General features: G+C 44.7%; 1 protein-coding gene across 14 annotated transcripts in view; it reads right to left on the bottom strand.

Moving 5' to 3' along the window:
- The window catches only part of PTPRF (protein tyrosine phosphatase receptor type F), a 370,907-nt gene extending 345,621 nt beyond the window's left edge, over nucleotides 1-25,286 (bottom strand). For 5 of the 14 annotated variants that reach the window (XM_050306458.1, XM_050306459.1, XM_050306450.1 and 2 more), the window contains exon 1: nucleotides 25,173-25,285. The gene's annotated coding sequence lies outside the window, so the exon portion shown is untranslated. Of the gene's footprint in view, nucleotides 1-25,172 lie in introns of all 14 variants that reach the window. The other 9 variants (XM_050306448.1, XM_050306452.1, XM_050306451.1 and 6 more) reach the window with 3 other exon arrangements.
- Nucleotides 25,287-27,194: the final 1,908 nt, after the last annotated feature.

Genomic DNA, 27,194 nt, shown 5'->3' with positions numbered 1-27,194 from the left:
AATCTTTCATTGCTTAACAGTGTATGAATGAAGCCACGAATGGAATTCACTAAGTAAACCAGGGCAATACTGTTCTGTCTGCAGATGCAGAGTGAGCTACAGCTGATTTAACACTTCTACTACTAACTCTAAATCCAAGTGGTATACAAATACCTTCCCAAGTTCAGCAATTTGATATTTTTTTCCCAAGTAGTGGAAGCAAAAATACAGTGCTGGGAAAAAAATTTAAGTTTACAGGCCTTAATGCAAGGCACAATTTTCCACACAAAGTTAGTTTGAGGTCCATTGCATTAAACTTTTAAAAAAATTAATTTTTTTTCTTATTATTTAAACAAAAACATGGTACTTTTGACTTATTCTTGAAGGAGGAAAATTCAGGTCCCAAGTTTACCCAGGATACGGCACGTCAGTGCCACTGCAGCTTGTGCATCCTCAGGCAGCAGGGGCGATACAGCCCTCTCCTCTTTATCACAACCCTTTCTTCTGTCATTTCCCTATTTTCATGACTGGGTGGTGGTTTTTCTTAAGAAGAAAACCCACCACCAAAAGAGGGTTAAACTACGAACAGCAGAATGCTCCCAGTCATTTTTAGTGTGTGAGGTCAGCCAGAAAGCCCCTGGGGGCTGTGTGTGTTACCCCAAAGAAACCACGACTTTTTAACTTTAGGCTGCCGAGCTCTGCACTTCGCACTCACACACACAAACCCCACACAGCAAGGAAAATTTTGAACCTATTTTGTTATTGTTATGCAGAGGTGGAGATCACCATCTAAAGTAATCCTTGAAACAGGTAGGGACAAAAGGGAGAAAACCTCCTCCCGAAAACACAGCTCCAAAGCAGCGTGACTGTAACTACCAAGCCCGTGATGTGGTTTGAAGAATGGCTGAAGGACTAAAATAGTTAGCTATGCTACATGCCGACAAATATGTTCAGTACATTGCCACAGGGATTAGAATTTTGTCTGGCTGTATTAAGTATCTTATTTAATATAGAGATGGGAATAAACCTTGCAATTACATTTTCTGAGAGAGTCTACAAAACAGAAAGCTACCATCAGAGACTATGAGATTATATATTATGGTAGGAAAGAAAAAATAAATATCAGTTTCAACCTGGAAAAACATAAGCAGAAAAAAAAATAATCCAACACATGTATCCAAGTAAGAGGCAGTAACCCAGAAAGCATCAGAACTGAGAGGATACAAATGAGAACTACAATTAAATTTATTATGAATAAGCGAGACTACAGCACTTCGCAGTCAGACAAAATCTGAGCTACAAAAGGCAAAGGCTAAAGCAGCTCTTTCCAACTACAGAGGAATAAAAACTGTGGACTCAGAAGAAGTTTGTTATGTTTAAGGTAAGAATGCAGGACAGAAACTAAGGCATGAACAGTATGGAGAGGAAAGGAACAAGAGTGAGTACCACTGCTCACCACAGGATTCAGGAATGGGTGATGGAGATGACAAAACATTCCGGGTCCAAACAAGACACTCTGGGCACAGACACCACACTCAGAAAAACTTTCATTAGATTGGTTTCTTATTGATTAACACACATACATGCAAATTAGGCAGCAACATCCCTGGAAGCACTTCAGAGACCTGTGAGAGAGCTCCTAAGAAGGGAAACTGTCCTGAATCAGCTTCCTACCAAAAGCAAGTTACCGGTGATGCAAAAAACCACAAGTTTTATAGGCAAATAATTAAACAGATTTGGCACACAGTTGAACTGGGAACTACCATTGAAGGTGTGCATCAGTCCTGGAGTTTCATTTGAGGAACAAAAGCCACATGACATCCAAAGCAGAATAAGGTCTGGTCAAAGAAAGGATGAGGAGCACGGAGGTGGAAGAAAGGATTCAGAGTGTGGCACTGCCTCGTGAGATCCACAAAATAACCCAAGAGTACATGAAGTCCAGGCCTTCTCAAAAGCAAGGAGGCAAGAACCAAAATGCGATCCAATGTGGGCTCCATACAGGGAGACTACAAGATTTGAGTCTCAGTAAGAGAGGAGGAGAACACACTAACAAGAATTAGAAAGCCAGTTACAACCTGCAGGGAAAGATAAGCACAGCATAAAAGCCAAACGAGCTAATGCTTTGTGGCCATTACAAGGATAGTCCGGACCATTAATAAATGATGAAGGACGAGGAATTAAAACCCGACTAGCTTGCTACACTGACCACCTTTTAAAATCTAAAGGGGAAAATAAAGGAAAGGCTGAACAATTAGAATGTAATTATGAACTTATAAAACATCTTTATATATCTATACCCACACACAGATACTTTGCTGCGAGAAGTACGAACAGCACCACAAAGAAACTTGAAATTTCAGACACCTACAGTGAGAAACATAAGCACTCAAACACAGAAAAAAAAAAAAGAAGACACACCCAAAAAAAAAAATTGAACTTACGATGGACAGCTATTCTCAGCAAGCACTCCTGGCAATACCCACTACTGCAGTTCCATGCTTTTATCTGTATTACCTCAGTAAAGTAACAATTGATAGCCATTAAAAATGGGCATTAATAATTACAAGCAAACGCCTTAGGAAATGTAGACACACATATCAGAACCACTCCTTGGAATAAATGATACTGTTGAGCCAGTGAAGACAAATTAGCAAACAGGCTTAGTAGATATAGCCACTATTTCCTTTAAGACATGGAATATCTATAGATAAAAGACATATTTAGACCTCAACTTCACAGAAGAAAAACACAAGGAAATTATCATATAAGCAAGCAAATTACACTTCTCCAAAAAAACCAGTTCTATTAAGATAGGAGAAACCAGCCACTGAGACTCCTGGAAGATGATTATCTTCTCCCAACCAAAATGAGAAATGAGGCTTACAGAGTATGTGCAAAATCCAACGCAGCCCACCACTTTTAGAGAGAATTGTAGTTCATAGCAAGCACACAGTGGATAAAATACACTTGGATGTCAGTAAACCACTTGACTGTATCAAAATACACAGCTCCAGAATTATTTAAGAAACCAGTTTTTATGCGGACAGAACACTGTACAAAAAAAAAAACATAAACAAAAAAATGAAAATCATACACCAAAACTTTGAAAGTATCTCTCAAGGATGCAAGAAATTTTCCTACATACTCCTAACTTAAAAATCTTAGTTAATGATGCAGAGTAAAACGTGTGTTCTTGAAATCTGCGGATGTTACTAAATTTAGTAGTTGCAAGCCCCAGCGAGGACAGAGAAAGTTGAGAAGCAGGCAATTAAAAATAAGGTTCTCCTTGGGAAAGTGCAGCGAAGACATCCAACAGGAAAATAATCTGAAAGAAATATTCAGTGGGAGTGACAAACCGAGGAGCCAAGAAATTCTTACAAGGTTTGCAGTGTGATCTGGTAGCAAGAAAGATTAATGAAACCTTGGCTGCACATGCAAAAAAAAAAAAAAAAAAAAAAAAAAAGCCACATCAAGCAAGAGAGATGCAACAGCTAAATATGCCCACTTTGGGTAGCAAGCAATATAGAAAATATAATCACTCAAGTCTGCAGCAATAAAATGGATGCAAATACCACTGGGATGAGACAGGCCTTATTTAGACTAGTATGTGGTAGTACAAGGACACGTTTAAAAAGAAAGGAAAACAAGGATAAGTCTCTTTCTGAAAGCTTCCTGCTAACAGCCTTTCTTAAATCCAAATATTACAACCAGGTTCACCAGAGAGACGTAAACGACCATTTAAGAAGAGTTCACTCCCATAAATGGGATCAGTAGCAGAAAGCTGAAGATGTGCTTAAGGGTCTCTCACAGAAAATACCACGGCCTTGTTCTGCAAACACCTCTGCACAGGACCCATCGAGGTAAGGATATATAAACAGAGCAAAGCAACTCTACACCAGGGCCAAACAACAAGTCCAGGTAGCTCTCAAGCTGGCTGAAGGTCATGAATTTCTCAGCAAACGATTAGGTAAATATTTATTTTCTTCTAAGCACAACTTTCATAACAGAACCATATCAAGGAGGAGGAAGGTAAATCCACTTTGTTTGCAGAACACCCGAGCAGTAAACAATCCATCCACGGTGTTAAAATTTGCCTTTTTTTTTTTTTAATTAACTGCTGCATCTTAACACAGTACATATTTCTAGCTTTCTTGGACAAAAGCAAAGCAAGGCTACTCAAGTATAGTGGTGCTGCACCTCTCTCACCACTGGGACAGAGGCTGTAAAAACAACAGGCACGAAACTCTCTCCTCCCACTGTTCCAAGGACCACCCCTCTCCATGCCAAATCTACATATTCCCCTCGAACACTGATATATATATATATATCTCAATAAACATGGATGCCAAAGAACTGCTCAAAACAGAAGGATACTACCCCCAGCATTTCCTACAGGCACGTCACAGGGCTTTGTCTACTTGGCTGTAAACTTCACGGGGCAAGAGCTCTGGTTTTCTTCTTCGTTGCTGCAGCATACCAGGTTCAGTCAAGTGTTTCAAAGAAAAAAAAAAAAAAAAGGCAACGTAACTGAAAGCCAGACCATCTGAGCTGCTGTGCCTGCTTTGTTTTCCCATTCCTTTCCACAGTGCTTGACCAGCCCAGCCATGTACAGCCAGCCCGTCTCCCCACAGAACGGATCACTTCCCCAGCATGCATTATTCAGAGAACAGCATCGCAAGTGCCTTTCACACTCCCGGTTTCAGAACCCATCAACAGTTTAGAACTTTTAAAACAGCCCTGCCAAGTGATGTTTATTGAAACGTTCCCATCGCAACGCAACGGAGGTCGTGCCATCGGTTTGGCACGGGCAGTGCCACAGTCCTGTGATCTCATGGTTGGTGGTTTTCTCAAATACAAGATGGTTTTCAGGTTACTTCTGCACAGGAGGAAGGAACATAAGGGTGGCAACGCTGCCAGAAATATTCCAATTTCCAGTGAGAATTTGTTGAGATGCTAGATCTAAATATACTATTTTGACCTATGGATTAAACAAAATATTTTAAAGAAATAAGTATTCTCCCCTAGCAATGTACCCATTTAAAGACCAATCTGCTGCTCTGCAATCACAAAAATGACAATTTTTTTTTTCCCATCAAACTTTTTAATAGCTGCAGGTAAGATAAATCTGTACAACTCCCATTTTGTCACTTGGGGACAGAGGACACTAATTGACACGTGGGTTTTCAAGATGGACACATGACAATGCATCAACCACACAGATTTCAAGTCCTGTATTTTCTCCTGTCCTTTCTGCTCAGGCCATTTGCTCTGACAGTTTCTGTCAGGGTGACTGCAACCTCAGTTCTGTCTGGCACACTGAGTTTTTGCCATCACGCTTCCCAAGGTTAAACCTCAAGGTTTAAAAACAGATTTTCTCCTCCGAGATGACCTTCAGCAAATCGCCCCAGTTTTGAGAAATGAATGAAGTGTTCCCAAAACAAAGTAAATTTTAGTAGTAACCTGTAGCTAAAAAGAACCTATTTGACCTGCTTTAGAGACAGAGACTGCTAAAAATACTGCTGGCTGGGCAAGATTTTTGGGTAGACTTTCGGGATCATGGTAATTGGGTAATTCCTTCTGGATTAATAGTGCACAAGATTATTTTGGTTACCATTTAACATATTTTCATTCAACGGTATGAAACTATCAAGTAAGGACGCAAAATTGATTTTAAGGACCTGACCTACTGTTCACAAAAGTCAACAGGAATCTCTGCACCAACTCAGCAGAAATCACACCAGATACCAGCATTAATCTAAATATTAAAATCCATTACAGTTATACCTACAGATAAAAAGCCTATCAAACAGTGGACACGATCTGCCAGTTTCCCACGGGAAGGTTATGTCCTCTAACTCATTTCTACTTACATAACAGCCTATAAAGTGCACTGTGCTGATCTCACAGAGGTGCACAAGATGTCCAGCCTACAAGAAAGGCAGGATAAGCCTTAAAGCCCACCCAGCCACCACCAGCCTGTTACTGAGACGCTACAGGGTTTGGGGGGCGATGCAAGAACCTCCAACAGAGAAAACATTGCCTGGTTCAGTTTAGGCTTCATCCTAGTCTACTAACAGTTAGTGACTGCTCAAACAAAAAGTGAATACACCATTCTCTTTCTTCTTTAAGTGTTTCTGCAAAGCCCAATACCCATATCTAATCCCCTTTTGAATTTCAAGAACTGACCCCCCCATACAAACACCTGCTACAGTCTTCCTGAACACATCACAAGAGGGATTTTTGCCTCACTCATTTTGAACTGACCAATTTCAAAGTGTTTCAGATTTCCTCTCTACCTGACAACTCAAGAACAGTCTCCTGACCTAGATTCCCTAAATAATTCATTACATTCTAGACTTCTCATGCCCCTTCTGATTTGTCTTTTTTTTTGATGCAAAGGAGTTCAGCTTCTCTTCATGTGAAATCTTCCCAGTCACAGATGATCACTGTCCACCTTCCTAGTATTTCTTAATTCTTTTTGTAAAGCTCTTACACAAAATTCAAATAGTGCTTTATTATTTACTAACAGAAGTATTACTGGGGCTTGAGATCTGAAGAACTTCTGTTTCAACTGAAGCATTTTGGTCAATTTGGAAGTATATCAAATGATATTTTTATTACTTTAAAAATTAGAAACATTAAATTACCCCGAGTCAGTCTTCTGTATTGATAAGACCAAAAAGTTACCTAGGGAGCAGTTTCAGACAGATTAAAATGCTTCATGTGGCTTAAGACATTGCTTATATTGTTGCTTGCAACATGTATTTACAAGCATTTCAAGTACTATAAATATTTTGCATCGTGCTGTGAATAACTCAAATGCTGTTTTCCAGGCTAAAATAGAGAAATATACAGCCGGGTAATGCTTCACTTTCCACAGCACTCTCTGCAGCAAATCACTACAGACAGCCTGGATTGAGGAATACAGGTGGAAAGGGGCAGCCGTGAAACCCTGTGTCAAGCATGGAGGCTGCCCCTCCCCAGAGCAGGGACAGGAGCAGCCCTGATGGAGAACCAGGGAGCGAGAACTTAAATACCAACCCAAAGTACCGCACGCGTGGCCAACAATTCCTCCCACAGGGCAGGCAACCACACAGAGCACTCCGGAGGAGAGGTGAGACCACCCTGGATTTACCAGCACTGATTCTGCACCCACGTGCACAAAGCTATGGTATGGTAGGACTGGGACTGGAGTGCACCTTCCCATCCTGGTCCCCCCCCGGAAAGCCCAGGGCAAACAAACACGCGTGGCCCGCAAATTTCAAAGACTCCAACTCACAGGCAAGCAACCTCTCTTCCCACTTTCACACAGCCCATTTCAACTGCAGGCGTCTGCAAGCAGTGCAACACGCACACACAACTCTCCAAAGGCCCCAGACACGAGTATTGCAGTAGAATAAAGATTCACCAGAGCCCTGCTGAGCACGCCTCGAGCCAAGGCACTCGGCATCCAGGATGGGGCAAGCGGAGCTCTGACCAGCTGCCCTTCAGCACCACAAGAAACACCCCTGAACAAAGCACAGGTGGAGAAGGTCTTCCCAACCACATCACCTGGGTTTGCTGTTTCCCCACACAGCCCTGAAGTGCATCCTGTTGTCCACTTAAGCTGTGGGGTTTCACTGCACTGGAGCTCTGTGCCACCGGGACAACCAGCCTCGAGGTTCACCCACAGGGTCTGGTTGCCTGGCCAAGCACAGCCCTCCTGCAACAACAGGCAGCTTCTGCTCTGAAAACACAAGGTGCACAAAGGAGAAACAGCTTTCATGAGATGCTCCAACAAAAGTCAGGCTAGGCCTTAAGGAGAGAGAGGTCTGGGACAACTCCTAATCTAGAAAAAAAGACAGAGCTCTCCGAGGCTCACAGATCAAGAGCTGGAGATTTTGAGGCCAAAATCTCCGTGGGGTAATCCAGAGCATTATGCTTCAGAGACACAGCGTGACCAAAGTCATGCCCCACCAGCACGAATGGGGGAATGCCTTTAACCATATGCAGAAGGAGCTGAGGACAACGGAGTGAACACAGACCCACACAAGAGTCCCATCAGGCTGATAAACACCACCAGGCAAACTGTCACCAAGTGCAAGGAAATGCCAGTTTCTTCCATGCATCCCAGGAAAAAAAAAGGGACTGAAGGCCGTTAAACACGTTTGGAAAACATCCAGAACACCACAATGATCCTGAAAGAACAAAGATCTCATCAGATCTCTGTTCAAATCTGCCCTCAATAAAATGCAGTTAAAGGCTTGGATTTAATTGTTATTTCTGGCAGTGCACCAAGGAGTAAAATAAAGAAGGCTATCAGGCAACATGGAAGAAATGACTGTATCACGAATCACTCAACACAAGCCAGTTCCCCAGATGACAAAACAAGCCAGTACAAATCTCAGCCAAAAATCAAGCTGAGGACCCATAACTGATGCCTAAGCATACCACGACTCCAGGCCATATCCCCTGCAAAAAGCAGCTCCTGGTAGGGTGGCTGTGGGAGAACTTTAGGGACCCATTTTCCCTCGAAATAAACAGTTGTCAAAGTCACAGCACAACCCACTCCCTTTACAAAATAGTTTAAATTCTGGAAAGCTTTTGTGACTATGACCAAAATAATTCAAAAAAAAGATGTGCATCAAGATGTTTTTATTTTCCACCACTCTAAACGCATTTCCATTTATGTAGCCTGTTTTACCTACCTTAATATCCACCATCCTAACACACACACTCCAAGAGCTAAACAAAATGGGCTGCTTTTCTATAGACATTATCACCGTTCCTACCTATATTCATACTCCAAAATCCATCATAAAAGTTATGTATGTTTCTCCCATAATAGAACGTTTTCCTCCAGGAACTACGTACTAATGGAGTTAATCTTTAAAAAAAAAGTTAGATTAAGATTTCAAGCAACATTTTAGTAAAGATTTTAAAAGCTAGGCTGACAGGGCAAAAAAAAAAAGTTGAGGAAAATAAGTGAATTATTTAATAGCATCACCCCAGAAGGAGCTTTACTGCGTAACTGGAGTGAATAGGGAAGCTATTAATGATCTTCAGCTAGTTAGACACACTGAATTAGCACTGCTTTAAAAATGAATTGTACATCTTTCTGAAAAATACAAAATCTAAGTTTCTGAGAATCTAAAACACTACAGAACTGTTGGAAAGTAGGCCACAGATATGTCTATTTACACAGCCTTGCAGGGAAAGCAGGGAAATTTCCTAGTCCTGGATAAAGTGCTGCTGACCTGCCCGTACTGAAATGATAATGGAAAAAAGTCTACACGACATTTTCCTGGCCTGTCCATGAAAGAAAAATTATTTTGACATGTAGCACTAGACAGAAGCAGTAGAGCAAATCTCTTTTGGAATAAGTAATGTCGAAAGAGCTAACTAGAAAGATGAAGATATTTGCAGAATAGTGGGAAGTTATTAATATTGTAATATATTTTTTAAAAGTAAACACATTTTTTCCATCCATCTCGACTGTTAGTTCTCTCAGAAGAATTCAAACAAAATCTTCATCCTCCACCGTTATTGCTCATAGGTGTCTGTGACATTCACAAGGTAACTCCCTTCAACTAAAAGCAGATCCCTTTCGTTTTGTATAGTGGCCCTTTTTGCTTCTTATCCAATAAAAATAAAAGGTCCTGAGGATCACAGCTTCTCACAGCCTTGTGGGGGGTTCTGATGTCACAAGGAAGAGGCATAAGGAATGATCCATCTGTTTTTAAAACAAATGGGCACATTTGCAAACACTGCTCTTTTGCACGCACTAATAATGTGTTAAGACCTTAATCAGCATTTCGTACACAAAAGCACTCATTCCAACAGAACAGAAAACAATCCACTTTCACAGAGGCAGAAGAACTAGCTTTGTGCTATTCCCTGGGCAAACAACATCTCTGTCCTGTCACCCACAGACACTAAGGAAGAAACTCTGCTCCAGATCTAATTCCCACCACCTTCCCTTCTTCAGGTTGCTTTCGGAAAACACTTCCTCGGGGCAAAAGTGAATAAATAACTTCTGCCCACCTGCACATTTTGGCGCCCTCTTCACTCCAGAGCACCCCGAGGTGACAGGGGCAAGTACTGACCCTGCTCACATGTTCTGGAGAGCGAGGAGCATCCCACGCCGTGGGAGGCAGCTCCACACACTGACACCAGCAGCAGTCTGGTTTTTCCAGGGAGGTTACCACCACTGCAAAAAAGGACTGCTCATGCCTGTTCGGGCACTCCTGCCATTTACCAGGGCTGGCACGGAGCCCCAGCTGAGCACCATTCGTGATCTACTTGAGCTTGCTGAAAACTCGGAAGGACTGCAACAGAATTTGATGGTTTTCTTCTGTATTACTGAGCTGTGGCCTTCCACGAGTTAGCTTTAACAAACACCAGAGCCAGCATGAGCATGGGAAGACTGCACAGCTGGGAGATGGCTGGGCTGTGCCCTGAGACACCCAAATTATCTCATGGCTTGCTCGTGGTAACAAGGGGAATGCCTTGCTGCCTGCCTTCTCCAGGGCTGTGCAGTCCCCTCCCCTTGGGCATTCACCTCTGAACTGCTTTAATCCACTAACCAGCAGAAAGCTATTCAGCTCTTCCCCTTCCCTCTGAAGCTAATTTTTTGCTGCTTCAGTGAAACGGCCCAACACCAAAATAGCATAAGGTAAGCCACAGCAAGTAGGAGCGGGAATGGGAAAGCAGCAATTCCCTCTTCTTTGTTCAGCTTTTGCCAGCTGCAGATTTTTTAAGTTCCACGGAAAAGGCTTTACTGCAGAGGGCTTGCCCTATGTTAAGCAAACTGAGGACACAAAGTTCATGGAGTTCACAGCAAAGCTCAGGACACAAACATAAAAACTGATGTGCTGGGCCACACCACAGGTCCTGCTAGCCCCAAACCCTGTCTCCAACAGAGCCTCTGAGCACAGGGCTAGAGAAGAGCAAGAATAGGATGAGCACATCTGCACTTTTCCCCCAAGCACTTTTGTAGCCTTCAATACTATTCACTGGTAGAGATTTTCTCAGACTGGTATTTGTCCACCAAGTAGTTCCCAGAAGACCTTTTCCAGGAATTCTACAGGCTTAGCTGCCTGAAGAACATGCAGAATGTTCTAGCAGCATGAAGAACAATTTCCTCCTGCCAGGGCCTGAACCTGGCTCCTCCAAAGTTGGTTTGACTTTCCCTTCTCTTACACTGGGAGACGAAATAACCAAACCCTCTTCAAGCTACTCACTATTTCAGAGATCTCTGCTACATCCTTCTTCAACCACACCTTTCTCAGTCCCTTGTCACTGGGAAGCCATTCCAGATTTCAAAGGACTATGTTGCTTTTTTCCACAGCTCCTCTAGGTGCTCTGTGTTCTTCTTGAGGTGAAAGGGAGATGAGACAGCATCTAACGCATGGGTGAACCATGGATTTAGACACGGCATAACAATGCTTTGTATCTCACTCTTTACTCTTTTCACAGCATTTCATGAGATTTGATATGCTTTCTTTCATCACTGCTAAGCACAGAGCCGGTGGTTTGACAGAACTACTGTCAGGACTCAAGATCCCACCCTGAGTGGTGACAGTTAACCTGGAGTTCATCACTCTGTACAAAAAGTTCAGACAGTTCCCTGCTACCAGTGCAAATCACCTCAAATTTATCTTCACTGAATGAAGATAACACACACTATACTTTTAAGCAGTAGCAGGAACCTAGAAAACATGTCACAAGTTATGTGAGTTAAAATCTCCAAGTTACATGAATCACTGAAAATGAGGCAGGAATAATAAGAAATCTACTGCTTGGGACAAAAAGCTGCTGAGGCACTCAACTGCAGAGAGCATGTAGGACAGAGCAGTCCTACAAATGGGACGACACACGTAACAAGGAGTTCCTTCGGGCTTTGATCTTTCAGTTATTCGAAACCACACAAAAGCTGAATGAAAAAGGTACAAGATCCCAAAGGAATCAGATTCCCCGCTTCTCTGCAGCAAGCTTCTAAAGTTCCCTTTTTATGACCACCTTCACCAAAATAAATAAATCACTTCTAAGTAAAAAAAAAAAAAAAAAGAAAAAAAAAGTAAACCAAGGCATTTCCACACAATTCCTTTCATGTCTTTCCGCCGCCTCATCTAGAGTCACATGGTGTCCTGACCTTTCCAGATTCTCCTCTCTGCCTCACCACACTTATTCAGACTATCAAATTCATTTAGTGAAACCATCCTATCCTTTCACACTTGACTCTTTTCACAGACAAGCAGTTCATTTTCATGCAGACCCACTTTTAACTTCAAAAGGTTGCTTTGTATTTCAGCTTCTGATGTCCCTTGTTTAAAACACTTTCAAATAAGGATCTGAAAAGTGTCGTAGCTGGGAACTCTCAGCCGTGTCTCCATCCCTCCTCAAAAAAGAAAAAAAAAAAAAAAATCCACTATTAAACAAAGTGAGAGGCCACCACGCATCCACTCAGGATTTCAGTAACTTGTCAGCAGCTCTCACAGCTCACCTGTGCACATCCAAGGTCACGGCCAGCGCTCAGAAAACTGTTGTGGGACTGGATCAGTCTTCTAGAGTTACCACTGCAGTGATACTTGCCTTGATCCAAAACATCAAGGCAAGTCATTCACTTCCACTTATCTGTAACTGGTTAGAACAAGACAAGCCCAATGCCCTCTGCACAGCTGATACCAAACCACAAACCCCCGGTCCAGAAAAAGCACTTTTCACCCATCCTGAGATGCTACGGCGATCACACAAAAACGATTTAATTAACAAGATCATATGCAAACTCATAAAAGCTGTCAGGTGAAAAGACGCAGCAGAAATTTCACCAAACTTGCGTCTTTTAAAAAGTACATCTGGAAACTTCATTTGTGCCAAAGCAAACTACCATAAAATCCAGTGCAGCGGCTCTACTAATCAAAATATTTCTCACTTTGAGACCACAAATACAGGAGACTACTTGTTCATAGCTCATTTCAGAACCCTTTTCAATTGTAAGTATTTGTAACTCAGTAATTTCAGGTGAGAAAACCATACTGAGAAGAGTAGTGCATTACGCTACACTTCTCATTAATTTTCCCATGAAACATTTGAGTCTCCAAAAATCTGACTTTTAAGTTAATTACGCACAATTTGGACACTCCAAAGTCAGGAATTCAGAGTAGAATCCCATCTAGTCACTCACAAAACCTTTCTAATGAAAGCACATTATAATCATGCTCTTTTCTCGCCAGAATAGACAAAAAGGCACAATCATAATTTTTAAAACCCCATTTGAATCCCAAAAGGGTTTATTTGGGCTTTTTTGTACTAGGATTTTCCCCCATAAAACTTGCTAGACATATTTCTATCAGAACAGCTTCATCAGTGCATCCAGAAATGCACCAAGTTAAAGTTGTGGCAGCTATTTCCTCCTTACTTTCCTCAGATTTTAAAGAGGATAGGAATTTTATCTAGCTTTAATGAAGTTAACCCAGATTCTTTTGAAAAAGGGCAAGACTGAATGTTTCAGCATAAACATCTGCTCCCCTACCCTTGAATCTAAATGGAAATACAACAATTAAAAGCGTCACTGGTTTTACATAAATTTTACTTTCTTACAGTAGACACTGCATCAAAACCACAGCAGTTAAAAAGTCAAACAATTTTCCAGCTGGCTGCAACACCCATTGAAAAACAAGACCAGTTCAAGATAAAACCCTGTCCTTTGTATTAAAATACCGGTCAAGCTCCTGACAAGGAGACAAATTAGTTTTTAAACCATTAGTATATGCTCACATAAAATTAGAAATGGTTGCATAGAAGGAAAGTTGGATAATCATGATATGCCTCTTCCAGCTCAATACTTCCTTTTAATTTTTTGAAAAGTTATTAAAATTGGACCATCTCAGCTTGCTGCAATTTCATTTATTCATTATTACGCAGTTAATGCGGGAGATTAGATTAGGTTTTGACAAGTCTTTTACACTTCTCAGGGCGGCACTGCTCTTTCTGCTTCGGTTCGTAACTTCATCCACCAGCTAACCTTTACGGTGTTGACAATCCACAATTAACAATTTTCTCCCTTGCCCGTGGTTCCCTTCCCACTGCAGATGATGCTGTTGCAGCGACACACATCCCCAGCTCCTCCTGCCAGCCCGGTCCAGCAACACCTCCAAAAGCACCCGCCGTGCCCCCACGCACGGCTCCCTTTCAAGATCGTGCAAGACTTGGCAACAGCAGCAAAACAGAGCACGCTGGAAATGGAGGAGGCCATCACCTAATGAAACATGACTAACAGGACTGCTGACTGTCCAAATATTTAACTGCTCTGGAACGCTGCGGGTCAGATGGGTTAATCAAATAAACTTGCGTATCCGGAGGGATCGCCCGTTATTTGTGTTTCCTTTAAGTCCTTACCTGACTTTAGGCTCTGAAAAACGACCAAGCTCTGAGCAACTATGAATATTTGCATATAAAACCCAACCAAGCAGACGTCACAGCTCTCCATCATGAGCTGAAAACATGGTTAAGTTCCTCCAGAAAAGCGGTTTTGCTGAGTAACGTGACAACGCTGTTCAGCACACAAGAGCAGCACGTGCTGATGGGAACTGACAACACCTACACCAGGTCCCTGGAAATATAACCCACGTCACACCACGCAGCCACACTATAAGTGGGGATCTAACAGGCATTGCCTCTCCCAGACTTAACTATTAAAAATTATCAGAACGAGAAAGCACCAATATGGATGGAAAAAGTAGATGCAAAGTGTTTTCAGTGTGTGACAATGGAAACGAAAATAAATCTAGGATTAAAATATAGCTTTGCTTCACCAATTTTTAACAGCGTTTGTCTCCATCCAACAAGAATTTATGCACCATTTCAACCTGATAAGAATTTAATTCTAGGTAATAAAGTTTTACAAATTGAATTCAAGGGGGGGGGGGGGGGGGGGAGGAGGAACAACATCCCAGCATTTCCCAATTATTTCCAGAGCTTCACAACTACAGACTTCAACTCAAGGAACAAGGAAAGCTGTCACTATAAAAGCAGAGCTGACATGTGACCTCTGGATACAGTTGCACTAGCAAACAGCTATAATAAAAATCAATATTAATTCCACACACTTCTGTTTTGAAAATAAAGCAATGAAATTCCCTCACGCCCACCTGCCAGAGGGACACAGCTCAGACCAACTTCGTCACAGAGGATTTTTAAAGTCTTTCTACGGGCATGTAATGGATTCCAAGACTGAACATGCACTGGATGTTCAGTGAACCAAGTAATTTTTAATAGATTCCTCAGGGGAGTTTATTTTATATTTTTAAATCACTCTGAGACCTTGGAATGACAACCCGATTCAGAGGCAAAGAAAGGCTCGTGTTCATGGGGTGGGGGATTGTGTTTCTTCTGGGTTTTTCTGGAAGAATTAACAGCCGTGTCTGTTGTGTGTACTTGCTATGTACCTTAGAAATATCTTCATTTCTACGAAACTCAGACTTATTAAATAGCTTTTGAAAGCTTACACTGCGCAATTTTACTGTAGTACTGCAGAAGTACTACACAGCAAACACAGAAAGCTGGCCTAACAAAAAAGTTGGGAGGAATTGAAAGTTGGAATGAGGCAGTTTATCTCCTTCAGCCAAAGCTGCAAAGAGGTAAGTGATAGACAGTTAACAAAATCATCAGGCCCAGACTTGAACCTCAAATTCAGCATAAATTGGATCAGTTTGCAGACTGCAGATGAACCACTCTCTTCCCCCCTGCACCCCCAAAACTAATGCCCACCTTAACAGTAACGTGACAGCAGATTCAGCACGAGGAGTAACCATCCCTTGAAAGAGGAAATTTTTCCAGCTGTATGAATAAGTACTCAGGAAAACAAGACGAGGAGCCTCGAGCACTGCCGTTGTGAGCGTGATTTGAGCAGGATTAGGCAGAGAGCACGATGGAGGAAAAGCCTCAGACAATGACTCCTTTCATACATTAGAAACAAAAACTACCGTTAATCACACCCGCAATTCAGTTTCCTCCACTAATTCCTAATCAGACATCAACAAATAAAGCAAAACACTTATTCTCGGTTTAATGCTATGAAATAAACACAAATGAAAGGAAGCGATCAGCCTGTGCTGTAAAAATGCCGCTGCCTTTCCGCCTCCTGACAAACAGACATGCACGAATGGTCGGGAGAGGAACTCTTCCAGAAAAACCATCCGCAGAGAAGTCCGGAGCAAAAGATTTAGAGGAGTGCTGCATTAGCAAGAGAAACTTCAGAACCAAGAGATGAACTCAGTCGAAACCCTCCTCCATACAGAAAAAGACCCTGAACCACACTCATTAGAAGAAACATCTGGTGAGACACTTTGATTTCCAACATCAGTCACTGGACAGAAACAAAGCAATCCTTTTTTTTTTTTTTCCCCAAAAGCAGCAAATAATTGCAAATCCACTTCTACATACAACCTATCATTTATCACCTCATCAGTGACTGCTTGAGCCTGATAGAATTAAACACTCAAGTCAGGCGTTTCTGTTTAAAGCAATAATTACACTGTTACTAAAATATACAGTACACAATAAAAATATAAACAAATCTGCCTAGCAATATTTTTTTATGCACTCTCACTGAAATATCACTAGAGTGGAAACAGGCAACATTATAATAATAATAAAAAAGCCAACAAAAAAACACCGAAAATTCCACTTTCACCGAAGTGTAGCTACTTTTAATTTAAAACTTCACCCACGGGCAAAAATACAAAAATGATTAGCATTATAGTGTTTATTTTAATTACACTGTGCAACAAAAATCCAAGAGCCTGATAGCTCCCTTCAGATACAAAGAAAGCCACTATTTCAGAGCTCATACTTCATTTATTACCTACAGTTATGTCAGCCCATCCTATCACCAAAATGCCAAAAACCAGAATGTCTGCATTTCTCATAACATCTAAACCCAATACACAATAGAGTTAATAGCTCAAAGGAAAAAAAAGGAAGGGGGGAAAAAAGGCAAAACAGGAGGTCAGGAGATCCCTCACCTGTCCCTTGTAGACAGTGTTTAAGAGCATCAAAAAATTCTACTGGTCTTCAAAACACAACTCTTCAAAGTTTAATGGGGGAAAAATACAACTCTTTAATTCAAACTTACATTTACAAATGCTTTCCAGCAATGTAACTGCTGTGCAACACACTCTTTAACACCACACAACTCATGGTGCCTGCCTGCCCTGAACACCCAATGATTTAAGCAAACAAAATACAATCCACGATTCCTAGTGCGCTAAAGATGTTTTTCATTGCTGCAGTCAAGTTGCTGATCCCAGCAACTCTGTGCAAGTCATTTTAAAGCAAACGTGTGCCCATCTATCTCAAGGGGTTCTGGCCAATGAGGAAGCCTTTGATCACTCTTCAGTAAAATACTGCTGTGTCCTGAAGGATGCCCAGCTTTCTGACAGCAGGATGGGGGATCACTAGAAGAGCACGACAGCCAGCTGCCACGTAACCCTTCAGAACTCCTCCTTTCTATAATTAATTATGCTCCTTATTCCTTCCACAGGCGTAAGAAAGAGATCGGTGGCACGGAGGCAAGCAGAGCAGCAGCACACTTTTATTATTATCTTATTTACAAAGAAAAAGCTTCAGGTAAGAGCCATAGTAGGAGCCAAGGACGGTTATCAGCGGTAACAGCCTGCTCCCGGAGAGCCGCTGCGGTTTTATCACGCAGGCACACGCGCTGAGTTTCTCCTGCGTGCAGGTGAGAGGTGCCCCTGGTCACCACTGACCCGGCCAGCCAGGGGAGGGAAGGAAGCAAAGCAAAGAAAAGCAAAGCAAAGCACGGTGATTGCTGTCAGGAGGCAGGCAGACACCCATCTCTGTGTGCTAAGGACGGCACCTGCCCACTCCAATGTGGGGGCACAGCCAGAGCCCACACTCGCTTCAGTCTCACCCAAAATCCAGCTACGAATAACGGAGTTACACTTCGCGCCAACCCAAAAAAATGCTGCTCAAATCACGGCCATGCCACGGGCTTCTGAAAGCTTTCCTGTGTTGGCTTGTCTAAGTGAAGAAGTAGGATCTGGCACCTACCTGACCTGAGCTAAAATGAACCCCCTGCAACGGGACAGACTTCAGGAAATTAGGCTAATGGATGGCCCGTTCTAAAACGCCCTTTTTTGGAGCCCAAAGATCCCAAATGAGTACTCCACCTTAACACTACGCTCAAAGCACTACGTTTAGTTTTACAGGATCCAAAGATGCAGTAGAATCCAGAGAAAATGCAAACCAATGCAAGCTGCTAGCCACAGACTCCCACCTCACAAGTAACAAACTCTCCTCCAGAAGTTTATAATCCTACCTTTGCTTCAAGAGGCAGAAGTAAAGCAGTAACACTAAAATCTGCTGAAATACTTGTCTCCCCAGGCCTAATTCTTCAAATCTGAATTTTATTAACTGGAAGCTACCCATGCACAAGGCTATAGTGAGGAGACAGTCAATATCTAAAACACATGCTCAAACCTACATGCTTTATCCTCAGGTTAAGTACAAGTTTACAAGTGCCTTTTTTTTTTTTTTTAACCACATAACACAGGGCTTAGAATTCATAAGACTGTAAAGGAATTTTGGTGGTGCCCAAGAACAGTCTCAACAAACCCACTGAGAATATATATTACAAAATTATATCCACAACTTCTAGCTCATAGGTTTAAGAGGCCAATTTTCTTTGTTTATGGTAATTTTGTTTCATATTTCACTGAACTTTGACATGATAAATGTATTATTGGATTTTGCATGCATCTTCCAGTCAATTTGTGTAATCTTGCAAATTCTGTAGTACAAGTAGTTAAAATACAACGGACAGTACATTCATAAATTACAGATTTTTCCTTAAGGTAAGAGAATTATTATTGATTCTGCAACAACTAAACCTTTGATCAAATTTAGCAAAACAAATGTTACTTAATAAGATATAAACAAACATAACTCCTCTGCATTTGAAGAAAACAGTGCTCTATAAAAACGGCAACAACTCCCTCCAAAAAACAAGTTCACTTTTTCCTCCTTTCCCCCATCTCATGCCTTCCAAGCATGTAGCCCCTCAACAAATTCTTAACACACTGTGTCCAAGAGGATCCTCTTTGCCACTTCTACGGTTGTTATCCTTCCAGATAAAAGATCAGAAGCACAATACCTGCCAGATAAAATGTTTATTTTTTTTAAATATGTAACCTAAAATCTAACCACTAGACTAGCATTTTTTACACTTCTCAGATCTACTTTACCTTCCCAATTAATTATCCTAACAAAATACATCTAGGTTGGTGCAGAAAATCTAACCTGTTGATGTAAAAATTACCAAAACTCCTCCAGAAAAAGATATGCACATCACCCCTTTTTCTTTACCTCTCACAAAACCCTCTAGAAAAATAAAGGCTTTTCTAAAATGCTGTAAGATCTAATTTTGTGAGGGAAATCTAACAGAAGAGTCAAGTACCACCCCATGAATAAACTTCCTGCTCCTCAAGAGAGGAGATATTAAAAAGCTCAAGTGCCTGGCTGCCTTCAGCAGCAAGGATGACACATGAGAGAAGAATCCATACACAGGAGGGATAGAAAAGCAACCACGCTCTGTGGATCTCATAAAATAGAACAGATGTTATTCGCTGTACACACACATGCAATTCAGTGTTATACACAACACTTGCAGGAGGGGGAAAAAAAAAACACAACAAACATAAAAAAAATAAAATAAGGAGGACTGTGAAGCCAGTAGATAATTCCTCACCACGGTCAAGCACATGCATGCTTTGTTTGGCTTTAAGTGATGATGAGATTTCCAGCACTGCTTTTGAAAGAAAGAACGATGCCACATGCCCGGCCTTCCCTGGTTTTTTTTGTCTGTTCTATTTCATCTGACAACTCCCAACTATAAACTTCTTGTGCCAACCTAAATAATTCCTCTCTTTCTCAGTATGGCTGGAAGAAAGTATTTACCCACTTGCCAGCTGCAGCTGAAATTCTGTGCCAAGAAATAAATGTCTTTTGGACAGGTTGTAAACTGGAAGCTTCTGAGCTTCCAGGACAGGAATAAGAATGGGACCATCCTATTCCTTCCCAGATTAATGGTATTGCTGTATTTCAGCTACACAGTGGGTTGCACTTCATGAAAGCATCCAAATGGAGCTTCCTCCCAGTACCAAGCCCAGATATTAGGAGGTGTTTTTGTCAATTTTGAGCTCAACCAGGCTTTTTATACACATTGCTTCCACCCTCTGCTCCAAAAACCCTAACTTATCTCTGTATTTCTGATCTTTTAGAATAAAGTTCTCAGATAATAGAATCCTTGAAGGAGCAAGACCTGTTTCATCCTTTTTTTTTTTCAGTAAGGCAGAGGTGTATGTACACTCTGTGCACACTGACACTAAATAGCAAGTGCTCCAGCTTTCCTTCCCTGGCCTCCTTTCACAGCCTGAGGAGAGATTCAACCTTCATACAGACAGCAAACAGTCACAGGCACTGGTCATCTCATGATGTTCATGATGAACATAAGGTGAAGACCAAGGACATGCATTACATCTTTCCTGCTGCCCACAAAGACAATGATTAACAGACAGCAGAAGGGATAGGCTTTGTGGCAGAATTGGCTAAATTAGAAACTAATAGAAGAGTTTGCCAATAGTTTAGTCTTCCACCCAGGGCTGAGTCAATACTGGGTTTCTCTTCCTCCTAGTGTTGAGTGGTTACTGGATTCCTTAGCTTTGCAGGCTAGGATTCCCCACAGGTGTTTCACCAGGCACCCCAACATCCACAGACATACACAATGCAACAGCATAAGACGCCAATACCTCCAAATCAACTATCCCCAGTCCACCTGGAGCTCACCAGCTCACACAGGCTTCCCAGCTGTAGGATGTTACTGCCTGCTTATATGTCCCAGGTTTTTGGGGGGTGGGGCTCTCCAAAGCTTTGTGAAGCTTCTCATCTTAAGTCACAACCCCATTGTCAAAGGCATGAATAAAACCTGTGTTGTTACACTGCAAAGTGACCTTTTCCTCTTCAACCTACAATCATGGGCCCTTCTCCCATGCTGACCATCATCCTGTTTTCATTTCTGGCAGTGACCTGAATTTTATAGGGACAAAAACACTGCCAAAATGCCAGTTAAAAAAAAACTCAACTAACACGAATTTGTAAAGACGAACACATATACTGCTAAAAAAACAAGCACTCTCTCCTATAGAAAACAGAAAGAGAACAAATTTTAATAAGTGCACACAAGCAAATGTTGATGAGGTACATAAAGAAAAACATACATCTCAAAATATGCATCAGTACCATGAACTTGGTTTTAATATAAGTGTAGTTATGTCTATCATCTTCACAAATAGAGCCAAGCAGTGCTTGTTCCCTTTGCTCATTAAAGCTCTACAACTGGTGCCTCCTGTATGCCCACATGCACCATTTCATTAAGCTCACTTGACATCAGATGAAGAAGGAGTACAAGAAAATTGCATATTCCCTGCCTAAAGTAAACTTGTCATTTAAACCTTGTGTATAGATAGAATTTGATATAGCACTGGCGCAGTGACTCACTCGTCAGTTTTAGGGTTTGTACGACAGTATTCTTACATATGTTTTGCAATACTTTCCAGTTCGCCACCACCCCGTGTAATTACAAGTTTTTACTGGAAAGGAAGCACACATTTTGGGTTTGAACGCTGCACTGAGACCTGTAGAAACAAAGCTTTACTTTTATGGTCAGATTTTGAGCAAAAGTAAATCCGCGTTAAGGAGCCCTCACAGACCACGTGAAAGGTGAAAGTCGAGGCATTGCTTTTAAAGGACAGCAAGCAGTGATGGAGAGCACCACAAATATTTCTCAATGAATTACTCCAAACATAAACATAAGCAACCCTCCTGTCAGTTTCCTTCAAAAGCTGTTTCTTAGCTACATAAGTTAAAACTGCATTCATTCAAAACACTATATAAAACAACCAGTACTACTACAAGTGCTTTACTTGAAAATAATAGGTACTTTTACATCTTCCTGTATATTGGGTTGAGATAATACATGAAAATGTTCCCTACTGTCTTACCTTCACCTTTTAAGTTCCAAAACACACATTAGTAATTTAACCCTCAACCCTGGCTTCTAAGAAGCACTAAAAGACGACTGAAACAGAAAGGGTTGTTCTGATTAATACCACTAACAAGATCAGCTCAGAATCTCATCTAGTGGCTTCCAGGTCACTCCAGTGCTTTACAGGAAAGTTTGCAATTCTTCAAAAGGCACAAGTTCCAACTTTAATTTTCACACAGTCACAGATTTACCTCGGGTAGACCTCTTCAGTCAGTCTCTTAAAGCTGGTTATTATTAGTATTCCTTTCCACTATCTAAATTCACATCAAATGGGTCTACTGAATTGTACATCTCCTGCTATCTGATAAAAAGCTGGAGAGAAAAAGTACCCTTTGCACAATTAGAGTTACCTGGTTAAGATTCAAGAAAAGGCAGCAACAACTCTTGGTTTTTTTCCTCCCAATTGCATATACTATGACCTACAAGAAACATTTTCTGCTTAAAAGTAATGCTTAAACAGAGATCTATGGCTGAACATTATCACAAGGATTGCACTTACTTGACAGTCTGCTATTAGCCAACTCCATTATCGCTATTTGCAGTTTTTAAATGTACAGATTCAGAAGTAACTGTACAAAGCCTCCATTACAAGTGGATTTATGGAAAGCCACAGCAATAATCATCCTCATTAACCATATCTTCCCACAGTCCTGCATTATGTGGACACAAAGAAGAAAACATTTCTTCTCTGTTATCCACAAGCTTAGATCTTTCTCCTTATAATCCCAAGACTTGCCTGTCTTCTCTGCTTTTGCCAATGACAATTATCTCACATTCCCAAAACCAGGACTTAGTTTAAAAAAATAAAATTAAAAATACCTGCATAACTCCCAACCCACAACCAGTACGCAACCTAGGACGGTTTCTACTTTGATTTTCCAGAAATTGACATTTTCACTGGCAACATGCATGAGAATAAAATGTTGCCTGGGGCTTCTACTATTTTGCTGATGGCCCCAACCAGTATGCATCCAAGACATACTGATGGACACGCACACAAGAAGAAAAGGGCTGATGGCAATATTTGTAACTAAGCTGAATGTAAAAATCTCTTGATCTGAAGGGATGCACTAACTCTTTGGCCGTAAGCTGTTTTAACCCCTTCACGTGTGTGTGGTCATGCTGCCTCCTATTTCAACAGCCAGGACGCACATCAGTGACGTAGGCTAAGAAACTTGCACATTAAGAGGGCCGGTTAAAGGCAGGAACTGAGAATTTAAATAATCCAACACTGTCACCCACCACACATTCAGATCACAAGACAGCCGTTTTGCCATTCAGGTTCTACCTTTTGCTTTCTGAGTTCAGATTGCTGATCATGCACTTCACCGTATGGATATCTATTACTCCTACGTCCTCAGCCCCACATCAAACCACCACAGCAGAAATAATAAAACCAGGATTAAAGTACACTTGCCCCGTCTATAAAACCAACCTCGTGAACCACGCATTTCCTGCATTATCATAAGGAAGGCAGTGGACTTTATTTAAAAAGCTGCTTTCAAAGACAAACTGGCAGTCTTGGTACAATCGCCCAGTAACCAGACACAGAGATAAGTCATTTGCAGCACAGGACCTTAGTAATCTCAAATTAAATTTGTCACTTCCCTAACATTTACCTTGAAAAACGAACAAAGGTGGTTATACAAGCAGCATAAGGAAACTCTATTTGCTCACTGTCCCCGTGCAAGTTAGCTGCCTTCAGAGATCTCCAAACCAGCAAATACTCAGCTGAAGCTTTGACTATCCAGTTATCTTCAGCCCAAATCACTTTTTAAAGCTCAGTTTCGAAATCGACAAGAGAATATTGTATTTCATACTGACAATACAGTTTCATTTGGTTACATATGAAATAAACATGAAACTCCAAAACGCTTTAAAAACAGCTGCCCCAGTCAGTCTCCTGGAAACAAGAGCACATCCACATCTTTCCCACACAAGAGGTCTGCGGGAAGAGATCTCCCTTCAAACAGCGCGGAAACACTTTCTTTCACTGAATTTAATTTACGCCAGGTATTTTGAACTGCTTGAAGTTGGGTCTTAACAGTTTCTGGGTGCAGAAACCACCGCGAAGGCAAACGCTCCCGCCCACCGCCTTCGCCTCCAGCCTCGGCTCCCGCTCGCCCGGGGCTGCCCGCGAACCTCCCCCACGAGCGAGTCCCGCGGGGGAGCCCTGCCCGCCCCCCGGCACGGCCCGGCACCTCCCGGCACCCCCGGACAGACCAACAGGTTGCGGGGGCGGCTGCGGGGCAGGAGCTGGCCGAGGGGAGGAGGCTGCAGCCGCGCTCCCCCGGGAGGGCGGCCGGGGGAGAAGGGGATGAACCCCCCACCCACCCCGGCGCGGGGAGCTGGCACCCCGGGCGCAGCGGCGGAGCTCCTGCCCGCTCCCGCCGGGGGCCCTTTGTTCCGCCACCCAAGACGCCGCCGCCCGGCAGCCCCGCGCTCTCCCAGGCGGCCACTCGCCCCACCGGGAGGGGGGAGAAGGCGCGGTCTGCCGCCCCCCGCTGCAGCGCCCTCCCGCCCTCCCTGCCTCCCTCCTCCCTCCGCCGAACGGCCGGCGCCAGCCACGGGAAACCCTTCGGGCCACTGCCGCCCGCCCCGCACGGCGGGGGCACCGCGCCCGGGACGCCCCGCGGCGCTCAGCGCTGCGCCCCGCGGGGCACGACCCCCTTCCCCCCGAGCCCAGCGCGGGAGAGCCGCCCGCCGGGGCTGCCCCGAGCACCGCAGCCCGCCCGGGAAGGTCACGCCGCGGCGGCGAGCCCGCGCGCCCCGGCAGCGCGGCGCCGGCAGGTGCCTGGCTGCTCCCACCGACCCGGGGAGGCTCCGCGGGGCGCAGCCGGCGGCCGCCGGGCAACCGCGTGGCGGCCCCAGCGGGCGGCGGGGGCCTGGGACGGCACGGCGGCCTCCTGCGGGGCACCCGGGCGGCGGCGGGGCCGAGGCGGGCGGCGGGGCCAGCGCTCGGGGGCGCCGATCCGCGGGGCTCAACAGGCGGTGGAGTTTGGCGGCTCCCGGGGAGACGATCCCGCCGCGTCGGGAGCCGGGCAGGGGGGGCTAAGGAGGGAAGAGGCGCCGCAGTCGAGCCGCTTACCGGGGCTCCGGGGCTCCGCCGCCCGCATGCTGCCTCCGGGCGCCGCGCGAGAGAGAACCCGCTCCGCTCCCCGCCGGCAGCTCCGCTCCGCTCCGCTCGCTCTCTCGCTCAGCCGCCGCCGCCGCCGCGCGGGACCGCGCTCCGCGCGCGCCGCCGCCAGCCCGCCCTCGCCGGGGCCGCGCGCCGCGCCCGCCCCGCCGCCAGCCCAGCCCAGCCCAGCCCAGCCTCGCCCCGCCGCCGCCACCTGCCGCCCGCGGGCTCACCTGGCCGGCTGCGCCGGGGCCCCGCTGCCGCGCTCGGCCCCGCGGCGACGCGAGGCGCTGCTCCCGGCCGAGTCTCGCCCTGCTCCACCGCGGCCTGCGCCGCGCCGCCGCCCGCCTTGCCCGCCGAGTCGGCCCGCAGCCGGCGGGCAGGGCCCGCCCCGGCCAGGTGCGGGCGGGGGCGGGCGGGGGCGGGCCCGGCGGGCCGGGCGAGGCGCGCGCTGCGGCCCGGGCGGGCGCGTGTCGGCGCCGCCGGAAGGAGCCGGGCTGGCAGCCGGGGGGCCCCGCCGCTCTCCTCCTGTGCCGGCGGCCGCGGGAGGGGGCTGCGGCCCCGCCGCGCTCGGAGCGGTGCCCGCGCCCCGTCCCTCCGCTCTGAGCCCCGGGGCGCGGCGCGGGGGGTGCGGGTCAGGCCCCCCCAGGTGGTCCGGGGGGTGCGAGGAGCGGCGATCGGGAGGCAGAGTGGGTGTCCCCGCGGGTCTCTCTGTCCCCGGTGCTGGCGGGCGAGCGCCGCGCCGGGACCTGTTGCGGGCTGCGATGGCTCGGCCGTGTCGGGGCTGTTCGCGGTGTTCCAGCCCGTGCGCTCGGCGCGCTGCTGCTCCAGCTGCTCGCTTGCTCCGTGCGGCCCTTCCTGCTCCCCCGACCAGGGCCCCGGACTGAGAAACGCAGAAACCGAGGGGGATTGATTTTCTGCGGCGTTTTGAGGCCGTGGAAGGGTTAAGTCAGTCGGTCACCTGCACCGGGTGTGTTGGTGCTCTTTGGCTCCTTGCCCGACCCTTCCTGGGAGCTGGGGTTGCGTCAGCGCGGTGCTCGGCGGTCTCGCCCTGCTGCCGTTCTCCTCAGTGCACAGTGCTGGGGTCACATCTGCATTTCCCACGGCATGTTAATTTTTTTCCCCCTCTGTGGACTCCAGGATCTCTCCTCGTGTATGTTAACTGTGTTCCTTTGAGGATTTTTTGGTGTTGTCATCTCATTTCCTTCAGCCAGGGTGCTGGTGAGGGCCAAATAGTTTCCAGAGGCATTGTTGCCTCAAGCACTCTTAAAATCTCTGGGCTTCAGACTCCTGAATGCCCAGTTCCTTGTGCGTCACTTTCCTCTGCCCTAAACCGAGCACCTGAAGCTAGTCTCACACCCCTGCCACATGGCAGGAAGCTCTGCCACTAAAGCCTTTGGTGCTGGGGGTATTTTCCTTCCAAATATTGCTGCAAATCAGCCCTTTGTGCATTGCACAGTGAGGCCACAGAGCTTAGAGTAAGTGGTGCTGGCCGAGTGCCACGCAGCACTGCCAAAGTGCCCATGGGCTCCATTCTCCGTGTTAAAATTTGGATCTGCTTCAGGATGCTCCAGAGCTGGGAGATCCCTTCTCCAGACGAGGGATTCAAAGAGCCACCAGAGCCCCAGCTCACACTGAATCCATGTTGGCAAAACATGGTCGGTCATGTCAACTGAACACCCATTCATTTTATGTGTAAGCAACAGGTTTTTGAAGTTTTCTTGGAAAATGGAAGATGAGTGTCTTATTGCTCCTTTGCTAATCCTGTCAGATGTTTAAGAACTTTTGACTGGAGACACTGAAACATTGGGCCAATCTACAGGACAGATTTTTAAGATCTTTTTTAGACACCTAAAGATGTGGGTTTCTAAACACCTTCACAACTGTGGATTCATGTGACTGACACAGAGCTGCCTCATAAACTTTTGATGCCCTGAAGCTTCTAGCCAAGACTTGCAGGTTAATGATTGTCCCATGGGCGTAAGCCATTCA

The sequence above is a fragment of the Myiozetetes cayanensis genome, unplaced genomic scaffold (genome assembly GCF_022539395.1).
Source record: "Myiozetetes cayanensis isolate MyiCay16 unplaced genomic scaffold, myiCay2020 scf12, whole genome shotgun sequence".
Lineage (NCBI taxonomy): Eukaryota > Metazoa > Chordata > Aves > Passeriformes > Tyrannidae > Myiozetetes > Myiozetetes cayanensis.
This window is presented reverse-complemented; position numbering and strand designations above follow the sequence as displayed.